The sequence below is a fragment of the Macrobrachium nipponense genome, chromosome 2 (assembly GCF_015104395.2).
Source record: "Macrobrachium nipponense isolate FS-2020 chromosome 2, ASM1510439v2, whole genome shotgun sequence".
NCBI lineage: Eukaryota > Metazoa > Arthropoda > Malacostraca > Decapoda > Palaemonidae > Macrobrachium > Macrobrachium nipponense.
In genome coordinates, this window is record NC_087201.1 from 33,379,710 (window position 1) to 33,398,918 (window position 19,209).

The window sequence follows — 19,209 nt, forward strand, 5'->3', positions numbered from 1 at the left end:
ACTTCTCAAGTGAGGATGCCAGTTGTTTTACTCATTCTAGAGCCCTTGAAGTCAGGGACATGGACTGGCACTTGCCTCTAAGGTGAATTTCTGTTTGTCAAGTAATGAGGGCAGGTGTCTCCCAGTGCCAGACAAACTTTACCTGAGGGATGTTGCCCATAAGTCCCTGGACCCCTTTTGGGACCTGTGGTGGCTGCTCAAGTAACTTTGCTTAGTTCAAGTCTGGGGACGTGAAGAAGAGTATGGTAACAACATTTTGAGCTTTTAGGCAGGGAGGTAAATCTGCCAGATTCATCGCTCTCTGCTCTACTTTGTGTGTGTAATAGTTTTTTTTTTCCCTCCTGAACATCCTCACTCCAGTGTCAGGTCTTCTCAGTTGAACAAAGTTTTTTTTCTGAACTTCCTCAGTCTAGTATCAGGTCTCCTCAGTTGAACAGTTTTTTTCTCTCTCTGAACATTCTCACTCAAGTGTCAGGTCTCCTCAGTTGAACAAAGCCATTGAAGGGAGCAGAACTACTTTAGGTTTGAGTGTTGTACAGCACTGTCTTAGGATCTTCAATGTATGGGTAATAATAGTGTGTGGAGGGTAATTGAAAATACAGTCAACCACTTAAGCTACTGAATCTTGTGTTGTCCCAGTGACTGGTGTGTATCTGTTAATCTATCCTTCATAGGGGTAACAGGCAGTTCCTTGGATAGAGAGGCAGGGCTGGTGTAGATGACACCATACGGATCTCAACGCTGGTGGACATCTCCCTCAATCCCTCAAGAGACGAGGATAAATTACCATATATTAACCAGTTAAGCTTTAACACATTAATACATAAACAATGGTACTGAAATGGCACACAATAAACAGTATGGTATACTGTATAAAAGCACACCATAACAAGAAATTACATAACTGATAAACTTAGCTTATTAATAAATAAGAATGACACAAAAGAATGAGTGGTAATCAAAAACAATAATGTATTGTAACACTAGCTTACCAAAGAAGCAAATCACATTTAGCAAAAAGCAGTCGGAATAAATGCATTTGAATCATCAGTAAATGATAAATTCATCCAACAGTTACACTAACAAAAAATGGGTGAAAAAATATTATTTTCAAAGGAAAACTGATAACCTACTGAGAATTTTTAGCTAGCAGGTCCAGGTACTTTTAACAGAGGAAAACTATCGTTGACAAAATTTTCAGAAAATTAAAAATGTGAAATTCAATTATCAAGCTGGGGGAAATTAATTTATACAGTGGTACCTCGAGATACGAAATTAATCCGTTCCGAGACGGCCTTCGTATCAAGAGTTTTTCGTATCTTGGAACACATTTTACATGTAAAATGGCTAATCCGTTCCAAGCCCTCCAAAAACACCCCAGTAAATTATATTTCCAGGCCTAAAACACATGTTCTAGGGTTACGATGGAAGAAATATGACTCCAAAAAGGCAAAATACTGTACATACTTGAGTAATATTCAACTGCATATAATGTTCAACCCCATTTTTACTGCATATATTAGGACTTTAGCATATGTCCCTTAGCAATAAGCCTAGCCTATGTTAGCGGTTGCTACTGTAGCCTAGTCTATGATTCTGACATCTAAACCTAAGAGCTAAAAGCTTAGAATATGCCAATAAAATGTATAAATAATCAGTATGTACTCATTTCAAATAATTATTAATTAATCATTAACTATAATAACACAAACAAACAAAAAACAAACCTTCCAATTGATTGTTTACATTCAGCTCTTACCCGTCTTACGAGTATGGAAAACGAGCGCCAAGCAATCATTTTTCCTAGCACACAGTAAGGCCATAAATTGTCATTATTATATCTCTTCAACTAATGAAACCACCAAACAGTATAATAACCATTCATTTCTATTCTTTATTCTATCTTTACCTAACGGAGATACCGGAGTTACTGACAGCTATAAGAAACATACGTATACGTAATGTAATAATAAAACAGAAGAAGAATTCTAAAAAATGCATATTTGTTGGCAGTCTGATTTATTTTTATTTTATATTTTATGATATCTAATTCACAATTTTTTTATTAAATGTATTGCATGTACTCATTTCAAATGATTATTAAGTAACCATTAACTATAATAAACAACAAAAAAAGCTTCCAAACATTCTGTTTACATCCAGCACTTACGAGTATCGACGATCGCCAAGCAAATCACTTTTACACAGTAAGCCATAAATTTTTACATTATCTCTCTTCAACTACGAAACTACCAAACAGTATCAATAACCATTCATTTCTATTCTTTTATTCTATCTTTACCTAATGTTTTTTTTTTATTAAATGTATTGCATGAATACTAAGTTTTTCAATTTACAGCAACCTTTTACCAATAGAATACTTAAAGCACAAGGGTAGATGCTGACCAATAGGAGAGCAGGACCTTATTGGGTGCTCGCATCAGGAACCAATGGGAAACGCGGGAGGATGGTGGCGAGTTTACTCAGTTGGCGGCGCGGGAGTTTTAAAATTGTTCTCGGTGGTCTGGGTGAATCTCGGGACTTTATAGCAACAACCTTTCGTATCTTGAAAAAACTTTTCGTATGTAGAGCAGTAAATTTTTCGTATTGGCTTTCGTAACTTGGATTTTTATTGTAGTGTCTTACCGAACAATTATAGAGCCGTGATTTCCACGAGCGGCAGGATACTAAATTCAAATTTAGCGCGTCGGCGTCGCCAACACTGGTGGTGATTGACGTCATCTCCCTCCACTCGCGGGAGAACCGGTACAACTGCCCAGGTGAATCCAATTCTTTTTCCTGCCGGCGTCCGGTGAACATCGGTGGTCGGTGCGGTTGGATAACTTTGCTTCGCTTTTTTTCTTGTGGATTTGATCTTCGGAATTGTGAAGTACTCTTTTTTGGCGTTGTTGTTATTTTGCTTTTTATTTGTAGGCGTTGCCATGTCGGATTCTAGTCCGTCGGGAGTTAGGTTTTGCATCTCAGGATGTAAAACTAGATTATCCAAGCTAGAGTATGATTCTCACACTAAATGTGTTAAGTGTAGGGGACAGGTTTGTTCAGCAGATCGAACATTGTAACGAGTGTAGTGATTGGACTGATTCTCAATGGAAGTTTTTTAGTTCATACTCGGAGAAATTAGCTAAAGACAGAATTAGAAAAGCAGCGCTTAGGGAAAGTAGACTTAGCTCTGCTTCGTCTTGCGATGCATCTGTTCCTTCTGTTTCTCCTCAAATTGTTATGTCTCCTTTAACTACACCTCCTATTCCTCCTACTAATCCCACTTCTCCGGCTTCCCGTGGTAGTTTCTTCCGACACCATTGCCAGTCTGGAATCGAGGTTAGATCAGAAAATTTTCGGTACTAGCGAATACGGTTTTTGTTTTGCAACTTGGTAATTCAGTTAAGACGTTTTTGAGAAAGCGGCCTCAGGTAAGAGTGTAGTTGAGGGTGCGTCTGTCTGTCCTGACACGTCTCCTAGACAAAGGTCACTGTCCAGCTCCCCCGCACCGGGCGGGAGAAGACATAACCGGAAGTCCAAGGGAGTCGATCGGGATTTAGCCCACAGACAGGCGCCTCTCTTGTTGAGCCTGTTGCGCCTCAACAGGGCTCGGTTAAGCGTTGGAAAGGTGTTGCGGTCAGACGCCTTTCAAATGATTCAAGCGATTCGTCTCCGGTCGCACGGCGCTCTTGGCGAGATTCGCCCGTTTCGCGTACCCTTTAAAGAGGCGTTCACGGCGGACCGAAATTCTTCGCCTCCTCCAGTCAAGCGGTATAAGGAGCCTGAGAGTAGGGTTGCGCCTCGGCCGTTAGCGGCTCGTTCGTCGCCTCAATCTGTGCCTTTTTCGGCTCCATCTACTAGTAGAGATTGTGGTTTTAGCGCTGTAGCTAGCAGTTCTAAGGGTGTTTCTTTAGGCGCTTTTTCGTCTGTTACGCCTGATGCACCTGTTTCGCCTCGAATTTCGGCGGCTCCGAGCGAGGCGCAAGTAGTTTTTCCGCCTCCTGCTGAACATTTAGGCTCTTCCAAGCCTACGTTAACTGTTTTTGATTCGTCTCTGGCGCCTTTGCGCAAGCAGTTAGAGATGTTAACCAACTGGATGAATGAGTCCAAGGGTGGTTTCGAAACCTTCAGATCCGGTTGTAGTTCCGTCTACTTCTTCGGCGGTATCGGAGAATGAAGAAGAAGTAGAGGAGGAGGATTCACATCACCTCTCGTGTTATTCACGTCTCCTTAGATTTCTTCTGGTATCTTATCCAGATTATTTTGAGAAAGCGGCTCCGCGCTCCCCAACTTCGACTTTTTTGATGAGGAGGAAAACTTCAGACCCTCTCCTCCCAAAACTTGTTCTATCTAAAGCGGTTAGACATTCGTTGAAAGAGACGGAGAAATGGATGTCTATAAAAGAGACTTAGGGAAGGCTCTTTTTGCTTACCCTCCCTCTAAGTTGCTTCGTAAGAGGTATAGGTTTTATGTAACTGGGGAAGCTCCTTCTCTGGGAGTTTCTGCCTCCTCCCAGGGAGACTTCTCCAGTTTAATCGACTCCTCTAGAAGATCTGCTTTCGCCGCAGCGAAAGTTTTCTTTACAGCGCCTGAGTTGGACCACGTTTTGTAAAGAATCAATTTAAACTTTTGGAAGTCTTTAGCTTCCTTGATTGGACTATTGGCGCTTTAGCGGCCAAGATCGAAGACTGTCCTTCTCTTTCCCAGGAGTTAGCGGAGGATTGGATTGGTGTTCTGTCCTGTGCGGACAAATCCATTAGGGATGGATGTGATGAGTTAGCTTCGCTCATCGCCTTTGGTACCCTTAAGAAGAGGCAACTTTGGTGCTCCTTTGCTTCTAAAAGGGTTACGTCCCAACAGAAGTCTGCTCTCTTGTTTGCTCCTTTTGTGAAAGATAACCTCTTTCCAGACGATGTAGTGTTGTCAATTTCGTCTGCGCTAGATAAGAAATCTACTTCGGATTTACTGGCACAGTCTACTAAGAGACCTAAAGCTCCTGTGGAGACTGTTCCTTCGGTTTCTCCTCTGGCCCAAGCGCCTTTTCGAGGGAGAAAACCAAGCGCTTCTTTCGGCCGAATCGAATTTGCGACCTCAGTTCTAAGCCTCGGCCAAGTTAACAAACCTTCCAATGAAAGCTCGGTTCTTCATGCACCAGTGGGAGCCAGGCTGGCTCTGTTTTGGGAGGAATGGGAAAACAGAGGAGCAGAAGCCTTGCGGGTAGTTCAAGTACTCAAGTTCGGCTATCGTCATTCCTCTCGTTTCACCTCCCTCGCTCTCACCTGTGCCAATTCCATTCCAGGCATACTCTCCGGGCTCAGACAAATTTCTGGCGCTAGCCGCAGAAGTGGAAGCGCTTGTTCTCAAAGAAGCGATAGAACAGATAGAAGGGGATTTTCCTCCAGGCTTTTTACAATCGCCTTTTGTAGTTCCCAAGTCATCAGGGGGCTGGAGGCCGGTTTTGGATGTGAGCGCCCTGAACTTGCATGTCCAGAAAACAAAATTTCATATGGAGACCACTCGGTCGGTTCTGGAGTCCATCAGACAGGGGGATTGGATGGTCTCTCTGGACATGCAAGACGCTTATTTTCACATTCCGATACATCGCGAATCTCGGAAGTACCTGAGGTTCATGTTCGAAGGCAAGGTGGTTTCAGTTTCGGGCGCTTTGCTTCGGACTAGCGACCGCTCCTCAAGTTTTCACCAGGGTTCTATCCCCGATAGGAAGCTGGCTACACATATTAGGAGTAAGAATCTCCCTCTATCTGGACGATTGGCTTCTCCGGTCGGAATCAGAGAGTCGGTGCATGAAGGACCTTGGAACAACTCTGGATCTTGCCAGAAAGTTAGGAATTCTGGTCAACAAACAGAAGTCCCAGTTGGTTCCATCTCAGAGCATCCTTTATTTGGGGGATGATTCTGAATGCTCAAGTTTTTCGGGCTTTTCTGTCCCCGAAGAGGGTTCAAGGCTGTCTGGAGACAGTTCAGGAGTTCTTGGACAAAAAGGTAAGTTCTGCCAATCAGTGGATGAGGCTCCTGGGCAAATTGACGTCAGTGGAGAAAATTTGTGACGTTGGGAAGACTGCACATGAGACCTCTGCAGTTTTTCCTGAGAGCCTCTTGGTTGCATTGGAAGAGCACAACAGACTGCGATACCTTTCCTGTCACAGATCAAACAAAATAAAAGAGGACCTAAGGTGGTGGCTCTCTCGAGCAAGGTTGGAAGAAGGGTTAGATTTACGACCCATCCTCCCGAACTACAGTTCTTTTCCGACGCATCGGACACAGGTTGGGGAGCCCTACTGGGAAATCAACGGACTTCAGGAGCTTGGTCGGAGAAGGATAAGTAGTTCCACATAAATGTAAAGGAACTGTTTAGCAATTTTCTTAGGGCTCAGACAGTTTCGGAGCTTAGTAGAAGGCCGAGTAGTGGCAGTGCATTCCGACAACTCCACGGCTCTCTCGTACGTGCGGAAACAGGGGGGACTCAGTCTTTCTCTCTGTACGAAGTAGCCAAGGATCTCCTCCTGTGGTCAAACGTAGCGAAGGTTCAGCTAGTCCCGAGATTTGTTCCGGGAAAGATGAACGTCCTGGCGGACGAGTTAAGTCGTCAACAGCAAGTGTTACCTCTGGAGTGGACTTTGGACAACAAGATTTGTCAGAAACTTTGGCGCCTTTGGGGACGACCGTCAATAGACCTGTTCGCGACATCGAGGAACAACCGTCTTCCTCTCTTTTGTTCTCCAGTCCCAGATCCTCTAGCTTGGTCGGTGGACGCAATGCTGTTGGATTGGTCGGGTCTGGAAGCTTATGCATTCCCTCCGTTCGGTCTAATAAGAGAGTGCTGAACAAGTTCATGTCGCACAGCATGTAACGCTAACGTTAATCGCTCCCTTTTGGCCCAGGAAAGAGTGGTTCCCGGACCTTCTCCAGTTGTTAGTAGACTTCCCCAGACTTCTTCCTCCAGAGAAGTGGCTTCTCAAACAACCTACTTCAAGAGGTTCCACCAAAACTTGTCCGCTCTAGCTCTGACTGGGTTCAGACTGTCCGGAATCTTGTCAGAGCGAAAGGTTTTTCAAGAAGAGCTGCAGAAGCTACGCTCGTGTAGGAGAGAGTCTTCTAACAAACTCTATCAAGGGAAGTGGAGAATCTTCAGAGAGTGGTGTAGAAGTGCTAAAGTCTCTACTTCTGCGACCTCTTTAACAGAAATAGCAGATTTTCTTCTATTTCTTAGGAACTCTATGAACTGGCTCCTTCGACTATCAGAGGATATAGAGCCATGCTCTCTTCGGTTTTTCGACATCGAGGTTTGGATATTTCCTCCAATTCAGATCTGTCGGACCTCATTAGGTCTTTCGAAACCACTAAGCTCCCGCAAGATACAGTGGCTTGGAACTTAGATGTGGTGCTTAAGTTCCTCATGGGGCCACCGTTTGAGCCTTTGAAGTCGGCTTCACTCAGGGAACTTGACTAAGAAGGCACTCTTTCTTATTGCACTAGCTTCTGCTAAGCGTGTCAGCGAATTGCACGCTATAGACAAAAGAGTCGGTTTCTCTCAAGGCAATGCTGTATTTTCGGTATCTTTGACCTTTCTAGCCAAAAATGGAGAATCCTTCTAATCCTTGGCCGAGGAGTTTTGTGGTAAGGAACTTATCTGATTTGGGAGTTGGACATGAGGAGGAAGAAAGGCTCTTATGTCCAGTCAGGGCTATTAAGCAGTATCTGTTTGCCACTAAGGGTATCAGAGGACAATCTTCTAAGCTCTGGACCTCGGTTCAAAATCCTCTCGTCCTCTTTCTAAGAATGCTATATCGTTCTTTATTAGAGAGCTGCTTATCAGGGAAGCTCACTCGCAGTCCGAGAACGACATCTTTCGTTCTGAGAGTTAAAGCTCACGAGGTTAGAGCAGTGGCAACTTCGTTTAGCATTCAGAAAAGAATTTATCTTTAGCTTCGATTCTTCAGAGGACGTTCTGGAGATCGAATTCGGTTTTTTGCGAGTCATTATCTCAAAGAGATAGAAACGGTTTTCGAGAATTGTAAAACGTTAGGTCCGGTGGCGGTTTCTGGCAGGGTGTTGGGAGAAACGGCACAGGGGTCGTCACCTCTATGCTAACTTTCACCTTGAATAGGTTGTCGAGTTCAAGGGAAGCTGGGGGTACTGAGTACCTGGGATACTCACCAGTCTGTTAGGTCAGATTTTACAATGGTTGGGTATATATGTTTTTAAATCTGGTGTTGGTGACAAATGTTTTGTATGATTGAATTTCTGGTCTTAGCCCAGGGCAAGGGCAATCTTTGTTGTTACTATCCTCCGTCGTCAGCCTTGACTCGCTTGAACTACGGAAGGATTCCACTCCTGTAGAGGCTAACTTTGGTCAAATTCCAATTCCTCTACAATAGTAAGAAGAGCACCGACCAGAGGCAGTAACAGTCTGCTGTAGCTCTCTTACAAGGTAAGGTACTAAACAGACACCTTGAGTGTTTACTGGTATTGCAATAAATGTAACCATTTAAAAATACTAGTGGTCCACTGAATCCCACCTTCCCATAAATGTGTAATCAGCTCTATAATTGTTCGGTAAGACACTACAATAAAAATGAAATTTTCATTATTAAAATGAAGTTTTATTGTATACTTACCGAACAATTATGATTATACCCACCCTCCTCCCCTTAGGTGGACGGACGGGCAGAAAGAATTGGATTCACCTGGGCAGTTGTACCTGGTTCTCCCGCGAGTGGAGGGAGATGACGTCATCAATCACCACCAGTGTTGGCGACGCCGACGCGCTAAATTTGAATTTAGTATCCTGCCGCTCGTGGATCAACGGCTCTATAATTGTTCGGTAAGTATACAATAAAACTTCATTTTAATAATGAAAATTTCATTTTTCGGAAGTTGAGCCCTTTCGTATCTCGAGGTACTACTGTACTAAAGAAATAAGGTGGTAATAAAGTGGAATAAAGGTAATGTGTATTGAGAGATGAATGAAATTTTTCGTGAGCCAGATTTGCAGGTGTTGAACATGCATCAGACATACAGGTAATGATGATGTCCACTGTGAGGGGTGCTGAGGGACCATTGTGCATTTCTACATAAGTAGAGAAACATGACATTATCATCTTTCTGTTAGATTGCCTGGAATCATCTTATGTCATTATATGGGAGTTCAAAAACTTACACAGACATACATGCAAAACATTTTTGCAAAAGTGCAATCAAAGCTACTTATAAAGAACATTAATGTCAAATTGAAACTTTTCGTACATAATCCATTCTGGAACCTCCCACGAAAACCAAAATGTACAAAAACTGAAGCAATAATTCCCTTAAGGAATAATGTAAATAGTATTAATGCTTTCCAGACCCCCCAAAAATTAAAAAAAATCTATATTTCACAACGAATAAAACCGTTTTACTTTCAGAAAACGGGGAGAAAGAATATATGTAAATGAATAATGAAATGATAATGAACATTAACATCTCTCTTACTTTTATGGAAGGCTCTTGTTAGCGTATGGAAGACAGAGAGGAAGTGAGAGGGAGGAGGAGAGGTTACTGTTTGGAGGGGGAATTCCCCTCCAGAAGGACTAAAGGTATCATGAACCTTTCTGGGGTTACTTCTCTGTTTTTTAGAGGTACTGTCTGAGGCTACTTCCCCACTTCGTTTTTTACCAGCACTAAAGACCAGCTTGAGAGTCACTCGGCCCCTGTTGAATAACAAAACTGTCCTGAGACATTTGTTTCTGACGTCTCTTCAATATCTGCCTAAAATGGTACAAAGCGTTGTCATTGAACATGTTAGAGACACAGATTGCAACATCTTTGTTAGGATGATTTCTCAAAAAATTTTTTTTAGATCACTCCACTTGGAAGACATTTCTATAATCACTGAAGTAGGCACAGTATCCTCTCTCTCTTCCTCCTCATCCTCCTCTTTCCTCAGATTCCTCATCTGCCGTCTGTTATTGTTCCTGCTGAAGGTTTTGCAGCTCCTCAGTGGTTAGCTCTTCCTTGTGGGCATTCACAAGCTCTTCCACGTCTTCGCCCCTCACATCCAAGCCCAAGGACTTCCCCAGACACAATAGACTCCACAACAGGTGTTGGGTCGTTGTGGTCGGCCTCAAACCCCTTGAAATCCTTCTCAAGGTAACACACTGGCCACAATCCTCTATTCAGAGAAGATTGTCCTGGAAGTCACTCCCTGCCAAACCTTAGCTATAAGGCTTATGCAGTTGAAGATAATTGAAGTGATCCTTCCAGAACTCTCCTAGGGTCAATTCAGTGTCTGAGGTCACTTCAAAGCACCTTTGAAACAGTGCCTTGGTATAGTTTCTTGAAGTTCGAGATTTTACTGGTCCATGGGCTGGATGAGAGGAGTGGTATCAGGGGGCAAGAACTTCACAGTGATGAACTTAAATTCATCCAACAACTGGCCTTCCAAGCCCAGAGGATGCGCTGGAGCATTGTCTATTACCAGGTGGCACTTGAGGGGCAATTGATTTTTGTTGAGGTATTTTTTCACACTTGGGCCAAACACTTTATTGACCCACTTGATGAAAATTTGCCTTGTGACCCATGCTTTTTTATTGGCCTTCCCCATCACAGGCAATTTATTCATGATCACTGTTTTTCTTGAATACTCAGGGAGTTTCAGAGTGATACACAAGTTGGGGCTTCACTTTGAAATCCCCACTGGCATTCCCACAGTTCAAGAGTGTTAGCCTATCCTTCATAGGCTTGTGCCCTGCCAATGAATTTTACTCCAGTGTGATGTAGGTCTGTTTTGGCATTTTCTTCTAGGACAGGCCTGTCTCATCACAATTGAAGACCTGTTGAGGGAGGAATCCTTCTGTCTCAAGATATTCCTTGAATTCCTGAACGAAGTCTTCGGAGACACGTTTGTTGGAACTTACAGCCTCCTCATGCCGTATGACGCTGTGGATGCCCATACGTTTTCTGAATTTTTCATATCAGCCTCTGGTGACCTTGAAATCACTAAGAGCAACACTTGTTGTTGGCATTTTCTTGCTTAGATCAGCATGCAACATCCTAGCTTTCTCACAAGTGATTGCTTCAGACACTATCCCCCACTAACTGTTTTTCATTGATCTACGCCAACAACAGCTTCTCTACATCTTCCACTAGTTGCGATCTGTTTTGATAATGACGTGTCCCCTTTTGCAACACCAGCTGACTTTATTTCATGTTTCTTTGTTAGGATAAGGCTGATTGTCAACACCGACTTACCGTACATCCTAGCAAGATCAGCTACAAATGCACCACTTTCATACTTTGCTACAAGTTCTTTCTTAAATTCTGTAGTGTTCCTGGCCTTTCTTACCGAAGGGGTGGTAATTGCAGCTTTCTTTCGCCCCATGATGGCTACTTTGCGTTGAGTTTTTACGCCAAATTAATCACAAAATAGAACTAACACGTGTGGTAATGCGTACTACAAGTGCGGAGATACCTGTTAGATGAGAAGCAAAGCCAGAATGGGTCAGAGAGAAAATGTCCCAGTGCTTGGGCTTGTCCCTAAATTTCATAATCCATCCATCCAGAGAGAAAATGAGATTCCTTGTTTGGGTGCTCAATCCGGGGCACAGTAACGCGTGGGGCCCTGGATTGAGCGTTACTGAGTGTACAAAAACCGAGGAAACATAAGATGATAACCGAGACAAAATTTCTGAGAGAAAAAAAAAAAAAAAGTCTACAAAAAAAACAACCGCGGAAACTTACAAAAACCGAGGTTTGACTGTATTTGCATCATTCATTTGTAAAAATCCTTCTCATAATGAGTTTGTCCCATAGATGTCACTAGCATAAACTGCAGTTGTTTGACATTATTTGGCTCTCCCTACTGTTTAAAATTTGGGAAAGAATTAATTTGTCACATTTACTCTGGGTGCTATTTGGATTGCTTGAGATATGAACTTCTTAAGTAAGATGTTATTGAGAGTGTACAGATGTAAATGGCTTTCAGGAGTGAAATACTATTTAGTATTTTGAATTGAACATCATTTGTGCAATTGGATTAGAACTGGATTTTGCTCAATGTCTGTATTAGGATTATGCAACAACACCCTGACATTAGGCTAAAAGTTAGGTCTCGATAAATTACATAATTTATAAAGTGTCTGCAGTAGTACTACAATAATTGGGTTTTTATGATGCAGGGGAGCATGGTTTTTGCATTCAAATATATTTACACAAATTTAGTGCTTTATGTTTAGTGCCCATGGAGGCTATTTTAATATTTAATCTTTGGCATCCATTGAATATGTTTCCATACTTTTACTGAATTCTAGAGAATATTATTTGATAGGCAGTAAGATTTAAAGTAATGTATGTAGTAGTATGTACTGTATGATAGAATATGAAATTATGGTTTTCATTCTTTCTTTATAAATGGTAGGACTGTTTCATCAGCAACACTTGAATCTTTTAAAATTTGGAAACAAAGCTATTTTTAAGTTGCATCTTAACAAATCAATATTGTATGTGACACAAATGTGTTTTATTTTATCAGCAGATGGTGCGAGCTATAAGGAATAAAGCCAAAAAAGAAATCAAGATGGTTCCATGACAAACATTTATCTGTTTATCAAAGATGTCCAGGTGAGTCTGGGAGAAATTGCAGATTTTTTAGCTTTATGAAGATTATTTCATACATTTATTTTTTTCATTATCTATTGGTTTGTTACCAGGCAGAAAGCAGCACTTGTATTACATTTTAGGTACAGTAATACACACAAGACTTACTTGGATTTCATTATCATTAAGTGTGGCCTTTTCTATTTTGTTTCAGTTATTAGTTAAGAATTCTGAAAATCCCATCAAAATCACACATTACAAGCGAAGCATTTCCTTTAGACATGCTCAACTAAGAAAAGCTGTAATTTAGGCATCCATGATATTTGGTGCAATAAAGGAGATATTATTCCTTAATTTTTTGTTGCAGTTTTATCTAGAGTAGTAATTGTCTAAGCATACCCAGATCACATGCTGCTTCTGTTCCCTGATACCTAGTGTATTTGGCATCATAAAACCCGTGGAAATCTAGGGGTACTATGGATTTCAGTTTCTGAAATTTTTCCAGGTATCCGAGCACTGTGTGAGTCAAGAATTTTGCTAATAATATGTAATGTGTTTTTGCACAATTGCATGAATATATTTTATGTACAGTGTTTTACATGGTCTTGATCTGCTGAAGTTTAAGGAAGTACTAGATATTAACACTTGAGTGCTTCCAGTGGTTATTCTAGATCAAAATTGTTTACTGTTGTCAGAAGATTATTATCATAAGTTAATGTACCCAGATAACTACTATGCAAAAATTTCATGACTTTCTGTCAGAAGGTGAAATAATTCTATTATCAAATTAGGGGAAATGAATTTATACTAAAGAAGTAAGGGGATAACCTGAAGAATTAGTTTTGCATTGGATCAAAACAAAGAAGCTAGCTTTTGGAAAGAGAGCAAAGAAAATGGAAAAGGAAAGACAGACTGACATATTGGGGCCTGAAGGAGTGCAGCAAAGATTACGTGATTAGTACAGCTCTGTCACAGTTCACTTTGCCATATTTGTTCCTACAGAAATACAATTCATCACCTTTTATGTAAGAGTACTTTACAACTTGAGCTGGAATTGGTTATCAAAACATGGTAAAAGCGAGATAACTGGTTTTAGGGAGTCAGTGGAAATACTCTTTGGTCAACTGCTTTCACTAGGCACTTTTTTCTAGTGAAGACATTATCTAGGCTGAATGTTGTTCTTGAATGTATCTTTTTTTTGGTTTTTCACTTATAAATATGGAAAACAAGAAGTACATGGGTGTTGCTTGGGTTTACAACGAATATGAGTGCTTTATGTCTCCACTGTTGAATTAACAACTTCTGATCGATATATTAGCTGCACTGTACTTTAGATAAATACTTTTGGTAAACTGCTGAGATGGCAGTTTTGGTGTATATATTTAACCTTGAGGTTTGGAAAGTATGTTAAACATTGATGTAGCAGCTGTGAAGTTGATTTGGCAACATTGGATGTAACTACCTGGTTCATGGGTGCATTCCTAGACCTTGAAGAGAGTTCCAGTGTGGTGCAAGTCTGTGGGCTGTCTGGCATTACTTGTGACAGCTGGGGTGTTTACTTGGTATCATATATTCTTAGGAGCTGGATACATGATAAACATAATAGACTCGTTCAAAGTTTCTATGTTCAAAGTGATTGCATTATGTATATAGTTTTCATATAGTAAATGTCACTATTATTATATAATATGCTGAAAATTTGACCAGAAATGTGTAGATTCACTATAATAGAGAGCTAAGTAAATGAATTATCATAGCCTACATCAATTTCCATTTTTAAAATTTGTTTTTACTTTATTGCTTTTATTGTTGTCGTATGTACTATTTAGAAAAGCCAAAAAAAAGAAAATGCCTAATTGTATAAAACAGTTATATCGAAGGGACAAGTGTGGACAAGTACGTACTCTTAAGCCTCCAATAATATTTAGGTAAACCAAGTATTGCTTGCTGTATTTTTTGTGTTCTTACTTGTCTTCAGCAGAGGCCAGACAGCCCTTGTTCTTGTGCATTGTAGTAATTATTAGTTTGTTTTCCTTGAATATTCACTGATACATAGCAGGTATTCAATGCATTGTTGTGATCCATCAGTAAGTTTAGGACTTGACTTCTGAAGAGTTAGACACTTTCCTGTAGCTCAATTTGCAAAAGAAATACGTATTTGCCCAGTATTTTCTAGGAAGCTGGTCTAGTTTGAGAGATTTGTTGTGTTGCTTGATATACATTCATTAATTTCCTCACTGTATTGGAAAGGAGACCTTACCCAAGCAAAGGGTAGTTGGTTTACACTTGCCAGTCATTCTGAGTTAAACATTTCCACGGCAGAAACGTTTGTAGATGTGGTAGCAGTTTTGCTTCAGGTGAAAGGATCTTGCACATCACTTACATTGTCATATCTAGAAGCCCTGAAGTTGAGGTTAAGGGGGCCGGCCGGAACCCCTATACGTATATATGGTGGTATAGGGTGAAAAATGCAAAGTCATGAAAAAATTCATGGAGCTTCATATGGCAATTGAGAATACGTATACGAAATATTTCGTCAAAATTCCTTACTTTCGTAGTTACAGGGTAATTAGTAAACATAACTCAATAAGCCTAAAACATTCATCCATACAAGAACATGCAATATTTCTTCTGTTATCGTAAATTTTGATAATTATTGGCAAAGAAATTGTGAGAAATGGCATCTGTAGAGATTCCGTGGCTCGCAGAAGCGTCTGAAGCGAGTATCTGGTTCAATCATGAATCAGTTGGACCATAGACGTCAAGTAGATTACATGTTCGAGTTTCACCTAGTGACGTTCGCTTGCTTTTACGTATGTTTATGTATGTTTCGGCAAGAAGTTCATCATGCCAATGAAGAAAAGACAAGGAAAACATCTCGCTAACATACAGACGAAGAAAAATCGCTCAAGTATTATTACAGAATATCATAATACGTATATGCGTAGTTAGTGAAGAGAGAGGGGAGGGTTGTCTAGTAACGCCCCCTTCTTGCCTGACAGCACACGTCACACTGTGCCCAAGGCTACGATCTTTGAGCAAAGAGATCTTCATTTATGATAAATAACAAAGTTTTGGTTTTTTAATACCCAAAATGGAATATGAAATTCATAATAATCATGATTTATTAAATTGTCTTTGTAAAAAGAGAGTACACCTTCGAGTTTCACCTTTGACATTCTCTTGCATTTACGTTTGTTTATCTTTGTTTCGGCAAGAATGTCATCATGCCAAAGAGGAAAAATACAAGGAAAACATCTCGCTAACATACAGAAGAAAAAATTCGCTGTAATAAGCCGAGGTTAGTGAAGGGGTGGGGGAGAGAGGGGGTTACGTAGGAAGGAGAATGCCCCATCTTGCCTCAAGCAGTGCCCCAGGCTACGATATATGAGCAAAGGGATTATCATTTATGATTAAATTATGATAAATAAAGTAGTTTTGGTTTATTAATACACAAAAAAGAAATATAAATTCATAATAATCATTATTTATTAACATTGTCTTTATAGAAATACGAAGGAAAACTTTGAACGCCCGTATCTCAAAGCTATACTTATTGACCTTCAAAATCTATCTCCTCACTTAGTTTTGAAGCTATAACATTGGAATTTGGTATATAACTCAGAAGGCATTTATAGAAAAACAATCAAATAGAGCCCTTTTTTCCAATTTTTGTTTTTGTTTTCGTCTTTTTTTTTATTACATTTTTTTCTTGTGATTTTATAGGGTTTATTTTTTTTACCATATTGAAAAATTCATATCTAGCAAAAAATGACTTAGAAAAAAACACTCCATTTGATTGTAGGTCGACATCAGGTCTATATATGGTAGTAATCCCAGGTCTTAATATTGGAAATATCAAGGGAGGAGATAGAATTTGAAAAAATGGTTATTTTTCGGGGATAAAGTTGCCCTGGCGTCACAAAACGAAGGTCAGAGGCGAAAATCACATGCGGTTTTGGAGATGTTCCCAAGTCACCTTATTAAGTGGTATGAATGTCAAAGTCCTGTCGTTAAAAAACGGCATTAGCCGGCCGGCCTCCTTAATTATTTCTGAAATCTATTCCATGGACTCAAAGTTTGGTGGGTTTAGCAGAGACCTCGCAGCCAAAGGGTTGTTGTACAGATCTGGTGCCAAAGAGTGAATTTTCAAGAGGAAGAGGTTTCCTAAGCAAGAGACTGTCTGGTAAATTTTTTCTTAGGAATGACTGTTAAAGAATATACTAATAAGATTCATATTTAAGACTTGTTATAAGGTAAATATGACTGGGAAAGCTACAAGTGTAAGTTAGTTGTTCTGCATAGTTGGGCCCTCCTGGTCTCTGTGGGACTAATCTGATTTTTCAGTGTCAAACTATTTGGACAGGGCTATTTATACATGGGAATTACCTCCAGGCATTGATTTTGGATCTGATAGCTTTCTTCCTTAAAAGCTGACTGCAATTGGTGGCAAAGTTCTTTCATTGCTGTTAAAGTAATGTTTGGCAGTTAAGGTTTCTCTGGGATTATATTCATCAGTGACATGAATTCATAAGTTATTGTTACAGAACTTAATTAGTGCACAGTAGTTTACCCTGATCATGGCATAAGTAACTAAGGTCTCATGGGACAGGCTCAGGGATTTGGATGTAAATGAGGACTGTCGTAAGGAAATTTCACAGTTCTGTCATTGGATAATTTGAAAATTGTGCATATGACAAAAGCTAAGTGAACAGATGTTATGCCCAAGACTTGTCACATGGATTTTATATAAGTAACGTACCAAGTAATTACGTAGCTATAGTTTCTAACTCGTATGGCAGTGGCAGCTTAAATTCAAAATTCGTGGTAGAGCTTCAGTTGTTTATTGTAGGTGACTGTAGCAAAGTCCACCTAGCTTTGCAACTAAGCCCTGCCCACTACACACCAGTGTTCAGCTAGCTCTTGAAGGGGGAATGACATCACAGGATAGTTAAGTCCCAATGATTACTATTGGACTTGACTCTGTTTGATGATATTGACTTTTGTGCTTGAATCATGGGACCATAGATTTGAGTGCCTGGAGTTGTGAAGTATTCAGTTGATATCTCCAATGAAAGATATATTAAGTTATACATCATGATGAAGATCTTGGATAATTTCGTCCATGATTTTTTTTTCTAATCATGTACAGCCTAATACACAAGCATCTTGCTTTTTTTCTTTTAAATTGGTGTTGGCCCACATAAGTGATCCCACATAGTCCACAGTAATTGAAATGAATCACAGATTTATGCTGCCAGTTCCGACATTAGGTATTAATTCATCGTATTGCTGCATGTCAAATGTTAATATCATCATGAGATTAGGTCTACATGTCAGTTTCTCATATTATTTTGAGGCAATGACAGGGTATAGACCTACACATCCATTTCTTAAACTTTTGAGGGAATGACAGGGCATATGCTCAAATGTCAAATTCTTATAGTATTTTGAGGCAGTGATAACATAGACCCACATGTCAAATTATTATATTTTGAGGCAATGACAGGGCATAGGCCTACACATCAAATTCTTATATTTTGAGAGAAGACAGGACATGGGGCTCAATTTCTTATTGCAAATATAGTTTTCTACCTGTATCTGTTGTAAATAGAGTAGCTTATAATTATTTTAGTAGTTTCAACTCAACAATATAGAATGTATACAAATGTGTGAAGTGGAATGTTCATGTATGAACAAATGCACATGCACATAGCATGTACATGTGGGGGTGGCCATAGTAAGTTTAATGCCACTTATACCTCAGAGAATAAAATTAAAACTTGAGGGCATGTAGCCAATGACACACACATCAATCACAGGACTGTCTCAGCCTTACACATAACTATCGAACTGCTCTTAGTGAACTATAGTAGATTCACATCAGCCGTGTATCTGATGTCTTGGCCATTCCCTTACAACGCTCCTGATTGGCTGTTGATAAGCCAATCACAGCGCTGGAAACTGTCTCGCTTTAAAAAGTTTTGAAAGAGGTCGGAACATACATCCTGCCTCTGTAAACTCTCAAGTGAGACAGAGGTTTCCAGCCCTGTGAATGGCTTATCAACAGCCAATCAGGAACGTTGTAAGGGACAGGACTAGACATCAGATGCACGGCTGATGTGAATCTACTATAGTACATATATACGGGCTGCCCCCAGATTTCGGCATTCCAGTTTTATGGCACTTGTGTAGTGCCATAAAATTGGCAATTTATGGTGACACAACTGGCAGAGTTCTGGTTATCGGTGCCAATTATAGTTATGGCGTCATAACATGCCTAACAGAAGCGCCATTATGGTGCCATGAATCACCAAGTTTAGGTTAATGGCGGTTTTTGGTTATCGTCACACCTCCGGGAACGGAACCCCACCAATAACGGGGGAGTGCCCATGTATTGAAAATACCTTAACAAAAAAAATAAATTACAGGTAGTCCCCGGGTTACAAGGGGGGTTCTGTTCTTGAGACGTGTTGTAAGCTGAAAATCGTCGTATACTGGAGCATCACTAAAGTCCTAAGAAAACCTTACTTTTAATGCTTTGGGTGCATGAAAAACTATGTAAACTGCATTCTTATTGCATTTTTCATAAAAAAAACCCTTCAAATATTGATT